The 12,544-nt window shown below is 51.6% G+C and overlaps 1 non-coding gene across 1 annotated transcript; it reads right to left on the bottom strand.

Moving 5' to 3' along the window:
* Positions 1-10,930: 10,930 nt before the first annotated feature.
* On the bottom strand, positions 10,931-11,002 carry Trnat-cgu (transfer RNA threonine (anticodon CGU)). Its single transcript has one exon. It is a non-coding gene; the product is annotated as a tRNA-Thr (tRNA).
* Positions 11,003-12,544: the final 1,542 nt, after the last annotated feature.

The following is a 12,544-nucleotide window of genomic DNA, read 5'->3' as shown; positions in this document are numbered from 1 at the left end:
TGATAACGAAACCCTACAAATCGTGCTTCTTGTTTACATCTTTTCACTATATTGTTAACAATACAATGGTAAACGTTGGATTGTTATCTCAAAATATATTACATTTCGTTTTAACTTATCTATTTTGTAATTTTTTGCCAAGCCCCTGCCGTCGAGAGTACACAAGTCGCGCGTGAATGAGTTCGGGAAACTCATTCAATGGACGAATGCCATTAGCAGTGAATGTCATTCACTATGCCCGTGTAGAAGCAACAAAAATGGCATTAACACGTAATCTCATTCGCTGCGAATTCCATTACGCGTGCCGTGTTACAGGGGTATCAGACGGCCTTCCGAATAGAATCGCCCCAATCTCCAGTCCATTGGCTGGTGATACGAAGTTTTGCAATTCCTTTCAATCCACTCTTGATTGCATACAATAGGAGTACATTTAGGTATGAAATATATAGAGAAGGAGGTCTCATAGGGAATGACTGTAAGGGGGAGACCTCCTCTTAATACTTAACAACGGGAAAAATATTTGTTATTACAGCAAACTGAAAACTGGTGCATACGCGAATAAGGTACCAGCATAATTACTTATTAAATAATGAAACATAGGTATGAAAGAAAATTAAAAAAGAAATATAAATTAAATATATAAAAGCTCAACTTTACACATAATAAAGGAACGCGCGGAACTTGAACTTATATAAACTAATGGCAGAATATTCTATAAGTTTAGTGGGTAACGTATTCCATATTGAAGTGGAGGCAAAATTAGCGGTGAATTTTCCGTAATTAGTTCTTGGTTCAGGCAACAAAATGTTATTCTGTGAAGTGAATCCTGTAGAAGCGACGTGGGAGATATGATCTGGGTTAATAATTAAGGGCTATAGGGAGCTTTCCATTGACGAATTTGAAAAGTAAAATACCGAGAGAGTATTTGTTTAATTTATTCAAAGCAAGCATGTTGTGATCCGAACGCAATGGGAAGCATTAGCTGTAGGATTGTTAAATGTCATCATACATATAGCTTGATTTTGAATGTGCTGCAACGGGGACAAATAGTGCGGTAAGTGTTACCCCATCAGGAGATACAGTAATTAAAATGACCGTGAATAAATGCGTAATAAAGTGATAGCAGGGTTTTATTGTCAAAGTACGACCTAGCCTTTAAAGTAATCTGATGCCGCACACCGATTTCTTCATAAGTGAGTTTATACGCGAAGCAAATTTTAGATGCCTATTCAATTTCACCCGCCCAGGAAGGTAGCATTGTCGGAAGCAAGTATTATCGCACTGCGGTGTACTCATGCCTGCCATGATGTACGATGGCAATTCTTGCTGCCAAACTTGAAGCTCATGTCGCCACTTTCGCCTTGCCTCCGCCTCGCTTTTATCCACTGTCTCCAGGGTTGAGAGAAAGAGAAATGGACTGGCAAAAAAGTGGAAAGGCATGTGAGCGCACTTTTAGTGTCTAGCCCACGGTTGGTACTTGAACATCTGTCAATAGTTTCGGGCAGGCTAGAGAAGTAACGGAAAGATGGGAAGAGACAGGCATCAAAGCCCGGCTTCGAGCTGTATAGGGATCATCACACTTGCGGATCCTTTCAGCTCTTCTACTGTCCTCCCTGCTGTAGTGCTATGAAAAAATGGTACACTGTCCGTAATGACTTTCATTACCACTTGTGAAAACCGCTTTAACTTGGTTCGGTTGTGGCCACCGCGCGCAGCCTTTCCTCGGCTCCCCTCACTGCGTCTTCGCCGTATTCTTCTGATCGCTCCTAGCCGACTTCCTCAACGCAGTCCCTATAGTTTCTTTACATACTCGACGCAGTTTACAAGTATCCAATGTGTCCGGGATATGCGGCAATTATTCGGCGAGAAATTGACCGAGCGGACTCGGAAGAATCTGGGCAGAAAGAAAAAAAAATCACAGCATATCCACGAAGTGAATGATGATGAGTGGGCGAAGCACCGGGGGATCATTCGGATAAACCACAGCTACGGACGAGACATAAAGAGAGCGTGCGTCGGGAACGAGAGAGAAAGAGAACGCGCGTCGGGAACGAACGCCCTTGTGCACCGCAGCGCCCCTTGCTACGGACGAGAAAGAAAGAGAGCGCGCGTCGGGAACGAGAGAAAGAGAACGCGCGTCGGGAACGAACGCCCTTGAGCACCGCAGTGCCCCTAGCTACGGACGAGAAAGAAAGAGAGCGCGCGTCGGGAACGAGAGCAACAGAACGCGCGTCGGGAACGAACGCCCTTGTGCACCGCAGCGCCCCTAGCTACGGACGAGAAAGAAAGAGAGCGCGCGTCGGGAACGAGAGCAAGAGAACGCGCGTCGGGAACGAACGCCCTTGTGCACCGCAGCGCCCCTAGCTACGGACGAGAAAGATAGAGAGCGCGCGTCGGGAACGAACGCCCTTGTGCACCGCAGCGCCCCCAGCTACGGACGAGAAAAAAAAAGAGCGCGCGTCGGGAACGAGAGAAAGAGAACGCGCGTCGGAAACGAACGCCCTTGTGCACCGCAGCGCCCCTTGCTACGGACGAGAAAGAGAGAGCGCGCGTCGGGAACGAGAGAAAGAGAACGCGCGTCGGGAACGAACGCCCTTGTGCACCGCAGCGCCCCTAGCTACGGACGAGAAAGAAAGAGAGCGCGCGTCGGGAACAAGAGAAAGAGAACGCGCGTCGGGAACGAACGCCCTTGTGCACCGCAGCGCCCCTAGCTACGGACGAGAAAGAAAGAGAGCGCGCGTCGGGAACGAAAGAAAGAAAACGCGCGTCGGGAACGAACGCCCTTGTGCACCGCAGCACCCCTAGCTACGGACGAGAAAGAAAGAGAGCGCGCGTCGGGAACGAGAGAAAGAGAACGCGCGTCGGGAACGAACGCCCTTGTGCACCGCAGCGCCCCTAGCTACGGACAAGAAAGAAAGAGAGTGCGCGTCGGGAACGAGAGAAAGAGAACGCGCGTCGGGAACGAACGCCCTTGTACACCGCAGCGCCCCTAACTACGGACGAGAAAGAAAGAGAGCGCGCGTCGGGAACGAACGCCCTTGTGCACCGCAGCGCCCCTAGCTACGGACGAGAAAGAAATAGAGCGCTCGTCGGGAACGAGAGAAAGAGAACGCGCGTCGGGAACGAACGCCCTTGTGCACCGCAGCGCCCCTAGCTACGGACGAGAAAGAAAGAGAGCGCGCGTTGGGAACGAGAGAAAGAGAACGCGCGTCGGGAACGAATACCCTTGTGCACCGCAGCGCCCCTAGCTACGGACGAGAAAGAAAGAGAGCGCGCGTCGGGAACGAACGCCCTTGTGCACCGCAGCGCCCCTAGCTACGGACGAAAAAGAAAGAGAGCGCGCGTTGGGAACGAGAGAAAGAGAACGCGCGTCGGGAACGAATGCCCTTGTGCACCGCAGCACCCCTAGCTACGGACGAGAAAGAGAGCGCGCGTCGGGAACGAACGCCCTTGTGCACCGCAGCGCCCCCAGCTACGGACGAGAAAAAAAAAGAGCGCGCGTCGGGAACGAACAACCTTATGCACCACAGCGCCCCTAGCTACGGACGAGAAAGAAAGAGAGCGCGCGTCGGGAACGAGAGAAAGAGAACGCGCGTCGGGAACGAACGCCCTTGTGCACCGCAGCGCACCTAGCAACGGACGATAGAGAAAAACGCCGGAAGCGTTCTCCGGAAGCCGGAAGCTGGCTTCCGGAACTGGAAGCGGCCCCGGAAGTGGAAACGAAAGCGGATCGGAAGTGGAAGCGGAACCGGAAGTGGAAACGGAAGCGGAAGTCGGCTTCCGGTTATACTATACATATACATATTGACACGTACACATGTTTATCTTTCACCGGTGGCCGCTTTCAACACCGGCTGACAAATGTTAAACGTTATCGCTCCGCGCAGGACGCGCCTGCATTGGAAGCTTCTCGGACGTTATCAATGCTTCTATCCGTCGTCTGTGGTCACCGATGCCCATGTAATCTGATTGTATGAGCGACGCGAATTGTCTAGAACTTTCTGGAAGACACGCGGGCATCAGGGATTAATCTGGAACCTTCGATGACTCAGGTATAAAAGCCGACGCGTTTCGCCGCTGATCAGATTTCGACGATCGCCGACTGTGTTCGCCGCTATCGTTGTGCTTCAAGTGTAAGTTGCTTTTGTGGGCACAGGTTCGCCCAATAAAGAATCAGTTTCGTCATTCACAGTTTTACGACTGTTTGCTTCATCGTCACTACTACGTGACATCTGGTGGAGGTGATTTTATGTCCTTGTACCGGACCCCCCCGTCCAGCCGTGAGCCAAGCCCACACCGTCTAGAAGACGTCGACGCCTACCCCGACCAGCGAGCTAGTCGCAGGCTACTGAACCTGCCACCGGAGTACGAACCCCTACCTGAGAAGACCAAGAGGACAAAAGTCATGACCTCGGCAGCAGCTACCATGACAGCCCCTGTGCCAACATCTGCGGTCGTGATGCAACAATCCAGGGAGCCGCCGACTTTCCGCGGTTCGCCATGTGAAGACGCCGAAAGCTGGCTGGAGGCATACGACCGGGTCGCTACGTTCAACAAGTGGGACTGCGACGAAAAGCTGCGCCATGTTTACTTCTCTCTTGAAGACGGCGCCAGAACCTGGTTCGAGAATAGGGAACGTTCACTAACAACCTGGGACCTCTTCCGAGCCGCCTTCCTGGACACCTTCACGAGCGTCGTCCGTAAAGAAAGAGCTGCAGCCTTGCTGGAAAACCGTGTACAGCTCCCGAATGAGAGCATCGGTATGTACACTGAAGAAATGACTCGATTGTTCCGGCACGCCGATCAAGCTATGCCCGAAGACAAGAAAGTTCGCTTGCTCATGCGGGGAGTTAAGCAGGAGCTATTCGCCGGACTGGTACGGAATCCACCAACAACAGTCCAAGACTTTCTCTCGGAGGCTACGACGATCGAGAAAGCACTGGACATGCGCAACCGGCAATACAATCGCCGTTCGACGCCACACTACGTCGAAGTCCAAGGACTTTCCGACGACCTACGAGACACCATCAGGGCGATAGTACGCGAAGAGCTGCGGAAGTTGCTACCGTCGTCGCAGCCTCAAGTTGCTTCCATCGCCGATATCGTGCGGGAGGAAATCCAGCAATCGCTAGGACTTCCCGAATCGCCGCAACCCCAGCCGGAAGCGATGACATACGCCGCCGTCGCCCGTCGTCAAGGCCCCCCTCCGCGCTCGCGCCAGGGCCCCGTAACGCCGCAATTCCGTCGCCCAGCGCCGCCGCCGCAGCCAGCACGCCCGCCCGTCGCCCAGCGCAGCTACCCGAGAAAAACGGACATTTGGCGCGCCCCCGACCTCCGCCCGCTCTGCTATCACTGCGGGGAAGCCGGCCATGTCTACCGCCGATGCCCATACCGCGAGATGGGCCTACGAGGGTTCGCCGTCAACGCGCCACGTCCACAGCTTGGTGAGCGACCACGTGACATCGCCGACTACCTCGCCGGAGCTCAGTGGCAACCACGACGACCCTCACGCTCGCCGTCACCAGGCCGCTACATCTCGCCCCATCGCCGTCAGTACACCGGTCCCACTCGGGGCCGATCTCCAAGTCCTTACCCGGGAAACTAAAGGCAGCAGCCGATGGAGGTGCGGTTGCTGTACGACGCAATACCGAAGATCCTCCGCCGCCGACGAAGAAGATTCGCGAATCACCACGACGAGGTATCAGCACACAACCTGGCAAGAGCCCTAACGACAACACTTCGCCGCCGAAAGAAGACCTACCGACGCGACGTACCAGCAGCAGAGCAAGCCGACGCAGCCGTGATCCGACGCCACGAATTAACCGCAACGCCAGACGCCGGTCTACCGATCTAGACGTGCTCATCGATGGCCATAACGTCACCGCTCTCGTCGACACTGGCGCCGACTATTCCGTCTTCACTGGCGCGTTCGCCGCCAAGTTGAAGAAGGTGAAAACAGCCTGGCAAGGACCCGATATCCGGACAGCGGGAGGCCACCTAATAACGCCGACTGGAATCTGCACAGCGCGAGTCACGGTAAACAACCGCACTTACCCGGCGAGCTTCGTAATCCTGCAGCACTGCTCCAGGGATGTCATCCTAGGCATGGACTTTCTAAACCAACACGGTGCAGTCATCGACTTAAGGTCCAAGTCGGTAACGCTTTCAACGCACAACGCAATACCACCGGATACAGACATCAGTTACCATGCCTTGAATGTGCTAGAAGAACAAGTCACCGTTCCGCCTCGCTCCAGCGTAATGATTTCCGTCGGTACCGAAGTGCCTGCAGACATGGAGGGCGTCATCGAGGGTGATCATCACTTACTGCTCGACCGACCGTGAAATTTGCGTCGCTAGAGGCATAGCTGAGCTACGTGCAGGGAAAGCAAGGGTGATGCTCACGAACTTCAGCCCCGAATACAAGCACATTAACAAAGGCACCACGGTCGCCTACATCGACGAAATAGTACAAGCCAGCAGTGCTTTCACCTTCACGGATTCCAGTGCACCTGCAACGACGACTATAATACCTGAGCCAACTTTCGACGTCAATCAGAACCTTCCCAGGCATAAGAAAGAACAACTAAAAGCTCTGCTCCTGCAATACAAGGACTGCTTCTCGTCGTCGTCAAAAGTTCGACAAACCCCTGTCGCCAAGCACCGCATCATCACCGACGAAAATGTCCGCCCACTCCGTCAGAGCCCGTACCGAGTTTCGGCGCGGGAACGTGAAGCCATAAGGCAACAAGTCGACGAAATGCTACGCGACGACATCATCCAGCCGTCCAAGAGTCCGTGGGCGTCCCCCGTGGTGTTAGTGAAGAAGAAGGATGGAACCCTACGTTTCTGCGTCGATTATCGTCGCCTCAACAAGATCACGAAGAAGGACGTATACCCCCTCCCACGGATTGACGACGCCTTGGATCGACTCTACAACGCAAAGTATTTTTCGTCGATGGACCTCAAAACCGGCTACTGGCAAATCGAAGTCGACGAGAGGGACCGGGAGAAGACTGCCTTTATAACACCAGACAGACTGTTCGAGTTCAAGGGCATGCCGTTTGGTCTTTGCTCGGCACCTGCGACTTTCCAACGCGTCATGGATACAATACTGGCAGGCTTGAAGTGGCAGACTTGCCTCGTGTATTTGGACGACGTCGTTGTGTTTGCCTCAAGCTTCGAAGAACACCTGCGGCGCCTTGAAACAGTTCTTCAAGCTATCAAGACCTCCGGACTCACGTTGAAGCCAGAAAAGTGCCGCTTCGCATACGAGGAGCTCTTGTTTTTGGGCCATGTCATCAACAAGTCTGGAGTGTGCTTTGACCCACAGAAAACGGCGGCCATCACTGACTTTCCTCCGCCCGCCGACAAGAAGGCAGTGCGTAGATTTCTTGGCCTGTGCGCCTATTACAGGCGCTTCGTCAAGGATTTTTCACGGATCGCCGAGCCACTCACGTACCTCACGAAGGCCGACGTCGAGTTCAAGTGGGAGACGCCGCAAATCGAAGCATTTGAAGAACTGAAGCGACGCCTACAATCGCCGTCCATCCTTGCGCATTTCGACGAAAACGCCGATACCGAAGTCCACACCGACGCAAGCAGCGTAGGACTCGGCGCCGTGCTTGTGCAGAGGACTGACGGACTAGAAAGGGTTGTAAGTTACGCTAGCCGGTCGCTATCGAAGGCGGAATCAAATTATTCCACAACAGAAAAGGAGTGCCTCGCCATCATCTGGGCTACATCAAAGTTTCGCCCCTACCTCTATGGCAGGCCCTTCAAAGTTGTGAGCGACCACCACGCCTTGTGTTGGCTAGCTAACTTGAAGGATCCTTCAGGTCGCCTCGCACGATGGAGTCTGAGACTTCAAGCATTCGACATCACCGTCGTTTACAAGTCCGGGCGAAACACTCTGACGCCGATTGTTTGTCTCGCGCCCCTTCGAACCGCCGCCACAAGACGACCAGGATGACGACACTTTCTTGGGACCCATCAGTGCCGACGAATTCGCCGAACAACAACGAGCCGACCCGGAACTAAGGAGCCTTGTAGACTACCTGGAAGGCAAGACCGTCATTGTGCCGAAGGTGTTCAGGCGAGGATTGGCGTCGTTTTTCTTGCAAAACGACATTCTCCTAAAGAAGAACTTCTCGCCTCTCCGAGCCAACTACCTCCTCGTGGTACCCTCAGCATTGCGTCCAGAGGTTCTGCAAGCTCTCCATGACGACCCAACAGCTGGACATCTCGGTTTTTCCCGCACTCTCGCGAGGATACAAGAAAAATACTACTGGCCTCGCCTCTCTGCCGACGTCGCCCATTACGTAAGGACATGCCGAGACTGTCAGCGACGCAAAACACCGCCGACAAGGCCAGCCGGACTTCTACAGCCGATCGAGCCACCTCGCCGACCGTTCCAGCAGATTGGGATGGACTTACTGGGGCCTTTTCCGACGTCGACGTCCGGGAATAAATGGATCGTCGTAGCTACGGACTACCTCACCCGCTACGCCGAAACAAAAGCCTTGCCCAAAGGCAGTGCTGCCGAAGTAGCCCGATTCTTCGTTGAGAACATCCTCCTGCGTCACGGTGCCCCAGAAGTCCTCATCACCGACAGAGGTACTGCGTTTACGGCAGAACTAACTCAAGCCATCCTGCGATACAGCCACACAAGCCATCGCCGGACCACCGCCTACAACCCGCAGACGAATGGCCTCACCGAGCGCCTAAATAAGACCATCGCCGACATGCTGGCAATGTACGTCGACGTCGAACGCAAGACGTGGGATGCCATCCTTCCGTACGTGACCTTCGCATACAACACGGCCGTGCAAGAAACGACGCACATGGCGCCGTTCAACCTGGTCTACGGAAGGAACCCGGCAACGACGCTTGACGCCATGCTACCGGACGTCTCCGACGAAGAAAATCTCGACGTTGCCACCTATTTGCGGCGTGCCGAAGAAGGTCGACAGCTCGGCCGACTGCGCATCAAGAACCAGCAGAGGACCGACAGCCGACACCACAACCTTCGACGACGCTACGTCGAGTACCAGCCCGGTGACCGTGTTTGGGTCTGGACTCCGATACGCCGACGAGGACTTAGCGAGAAGCTGTTACGTCGCTATTTCGGACCATATAAGATTACCCGACGTGTTGGCGCACTGGACTATGAGGTCGTGCCAGACGGCATTTCGCAATCACAGCGGCGCCGGGCACGACCTGAAGTCATCCACGTGGTGCGTCTTAAGTCTTTCTACGCCCGCTGACAAACTTAGGTACTTTGTTACTTTGTTATTGTTTTTTTTTGCTATTTTGTTTATTACGCACGGTTTTGTTTTCGCTTTCGTGTTTGTTTGTAGCATCGGGACGATGCTTTTTAAGGGGAGGGTATTGACACGTACACATGTTTATCTTTCACCGGTGGCCGCTTTCAACACCGGCTGACAAATGTTAAACGTTATCGCTCCGCGCAGGACACGCCTGCATTGGAAGCTTCTCGGACGTTATCAATGCTTCTATCCGTCGTCTGTGGTCACCGATGCCCATGTAATCTGATTGTATGAGCGACGCGAATTGTCTAGAACTTTCTGGAAGACACGCGGGCATCAGGGATTAATCTGGAACCTTCGATGACTCAGGTATAAAAGCCGACGCGTTTCGCCGCTGATCAGATTTCGACGATCGCCGACTGTGTTCGCCGCTATCGTTGTGCTTCAAGTGTAAGTTGCTTTTGTGGGCACAGGTTCGCCCAATAAAGAATCAGTTTCGTCATTCACAGTTTTACGACTGTTTGCTTCATCGTTACTACTTCGTGACAATATATATGTATATATGCATATACATACATACATACATACATACATACATACATACATACATACATACATACATACATACATACATACATAGCGGTCTCCATGCCAACCAGAGCTACGGATTTCTAGTGAACACTTCATAAGACTACATGCGGCGTCTCTTTCACGTACGGACACACAACGCCATCTATTGAGCAATTCATAAACTAGAGGTGGCTACATACTACTACTACTACTAGAGAGGAGGGAACGACCCACACCCTAAGGAGCTTCGCCCCTAAAAAAAGAAAAAGAAGAAAAAAGCTTGCTTACAGGAATTTTGCCCTTGAAGGTGCGTATATTTGTTGCTGCGAGAATAGTTATGAAACCATTGTTTGAACACCGAGCTTCCTATCTGACGCATCTCTGGCGCCAGACGGTACATTTTCCCACTGCAACATTATTCTTCGACATACTAAAAAAACATTTCACGTATATATATATATATATATATATATATATATATATATATATATATATATAAGCATATCATAATGAGCCAACAAACAATAACACCAAGGACGACATAGGGGAAAATTACTTGTACTTAATAATTGAATTAAAGAAATGATAAATTAATGAAAATGAAAATGGATGAAAAAACAACTGTCCGCAGGTGGGGAACCAACGCACGTCTTCGCATTACGCGTGCGATGCTCTGACCATTGAGCTACCGCGGAACCGTTTTCCCATCCATTTTCTGGGGTAATTATGTTTTACAACTAGAACTAACCCTGGGAGTGTTAGCCAGCGCCACCACTCAGAAACCATAGGGCGGATGTGGAACATCGTTTCTGCCGCAGGCGTCACGAGCACGTGATCTTTTTTGGGTGATGGCAACTGGTCAATAAACCCACATATGCTACCTGAAGGCATCATTGTTGCCAGATTCGAGCCCTCGTTATGTAGTGAACGAGAAGAAAGGGAACCGAGGGGCCCCGATTTTTAATAAGCATATCATAATGAGCCAACAAACAATAACTCTAAGGATGACATCGGGGAAAATTACTTGTATTTAATAATTGAATTAAAGAAATGATAAATTAATGAAAATGAAAATGGATGAAAAAACAACTGTCCGCAGGTGGGGAACGAACCCACGTCTTCGCATTACGCGTGCGATGCTCTCACCATTGAGCTACCGCGGAACCGTTTTCCCATCCACTTTCTGGGGTATTTATGTTTTACAACTAGAACTGGTAGCATATGTGGGTTTATTGACCAGTTGCCATCACCCAAAAAAGATCACGTGCTCGTGACGCCTGCGGCAGAAAGGATGTTCCACATCCGCCCCTAGGTTTGTGAGTGGTGGCGCTGGCTAACACTCCCAGGGTTAGTTCTAGTGCCAACAAATGCGTCCTTGAACTTTGCGCCTGTGCCGGCTGTCGGTGTTGTCGCGCGAACCGTATCTTGACAGCGATCACCACACAGCTCTGACTTTTGTATGCGCTGTGCGTACGCCGCTCAGTTCCTGTTAAAGCGATGACCGCACGAACCTTCGCTCGCTGCGGCGTATGCGCTTGCTGCCAGCGTTTTCACAGTCGTTGTCTGCAGTCATCGAGTCTATTCATGTTTGCTTGTGCGCGCTGACACCACGCTTGTTCATTCAGTTAGTAAGCGAATGTACCAAGTTCATGCAGCCGATCAAACTACTATCCCTACTATTTATAGCTCTCTACTAATTTGCGATCGCAATTGGTGCTTCGCCTTTCGGGCGAAGCTGCGACATTTTTACTCTTTGCGCCTTCGGCCATTTTTGGTATTATGACTCGGCCACGCCGCCGATTACGACGGATTTCCGCATAATGTAGCATACAACGCATTCACATTACAACATGGAGACCCACGCACTCTCACGCAATAGCTTTGTAGCATCCGAATATATTAGAATATGTTGTCGGAGGGATGCGGCTGTGTCGACTTTCTCCGCCACCTCGGCTGACGAATGTGGGCTGCGTTTCTGACGTTCGTTCTTTCTGACTCACGGCAGCTTCGTTTAGCATGACTAATCGAGCGTGGGATCTGCGTAGATCGAAAGGAAGTATATCTTTTATCCGCTCATTTGTTACCCGACACCCGTGCTGTCGCTCGAAGGCTTTGTGTCGTGCAACGTACATTAATAACTTACGGCTTCGTTTCTCCTGATTAGCCATCCATCGCTTTAACTGTACTTCCCCTTTTCCCTTTCGCTCTGCAGCAGACTTGGCACACCAGTTCAGCTTTTACTCTGTCATTTCTGTAAATACAATATCTCTAGTTATGTCTAAAGTATTAGATGCTGCGGTAGGCGATGCCATCTCTTTCGCGTTTCTCTGCGGCTGAGGTGAGGAATGCGAACACATTTGTCACCGAAGACTGCAGCACTTCAATCGACATGGCCCCATCATTTTTTTTTTCATCAGAGCTGCGATATGCCTATAGGAGCCGCTAACTCTTTGAAGTGCCCAGCAGTGACGTGTATTCCGATGTGGACTGGTGTTCGCATAAAATTACCACAATTGTTGAACTCCGGCGCTCTTGTTGCCTTTCTCTTCTCGTCCGTGCTTATTTTTGCGCTGGAACGATGTTTCATAATGATAATCACAACCAACTAGCCCAGCTGTCCACGCTTACCACGATCTCATGCGCGTAGGGATCATTAACCTTATTACCGTCATTTTCGTTATACCCATCATTGTTTGTCGTTAGTT

This window comes from Dermacentor silvarum, chromosome 10, assembly GCF_013339745.2.
Source record: "Dermacentor silvarum isolate Dsil-2018 chromosome 10, BIME_Dsil_1.4, whole genome shotgun sequence".
NCBI lineage: Eukaryota > Metazoa > Arthropoda > Arachnida > Ixodida > Ixodidae > Dermacentor > Dermacentor silvarum.
The sequence above is the reverse complement of the archived record's forward strand: the minus strand, read 5'-3'. Positions and strand labels throughout refer to the sequence as shown.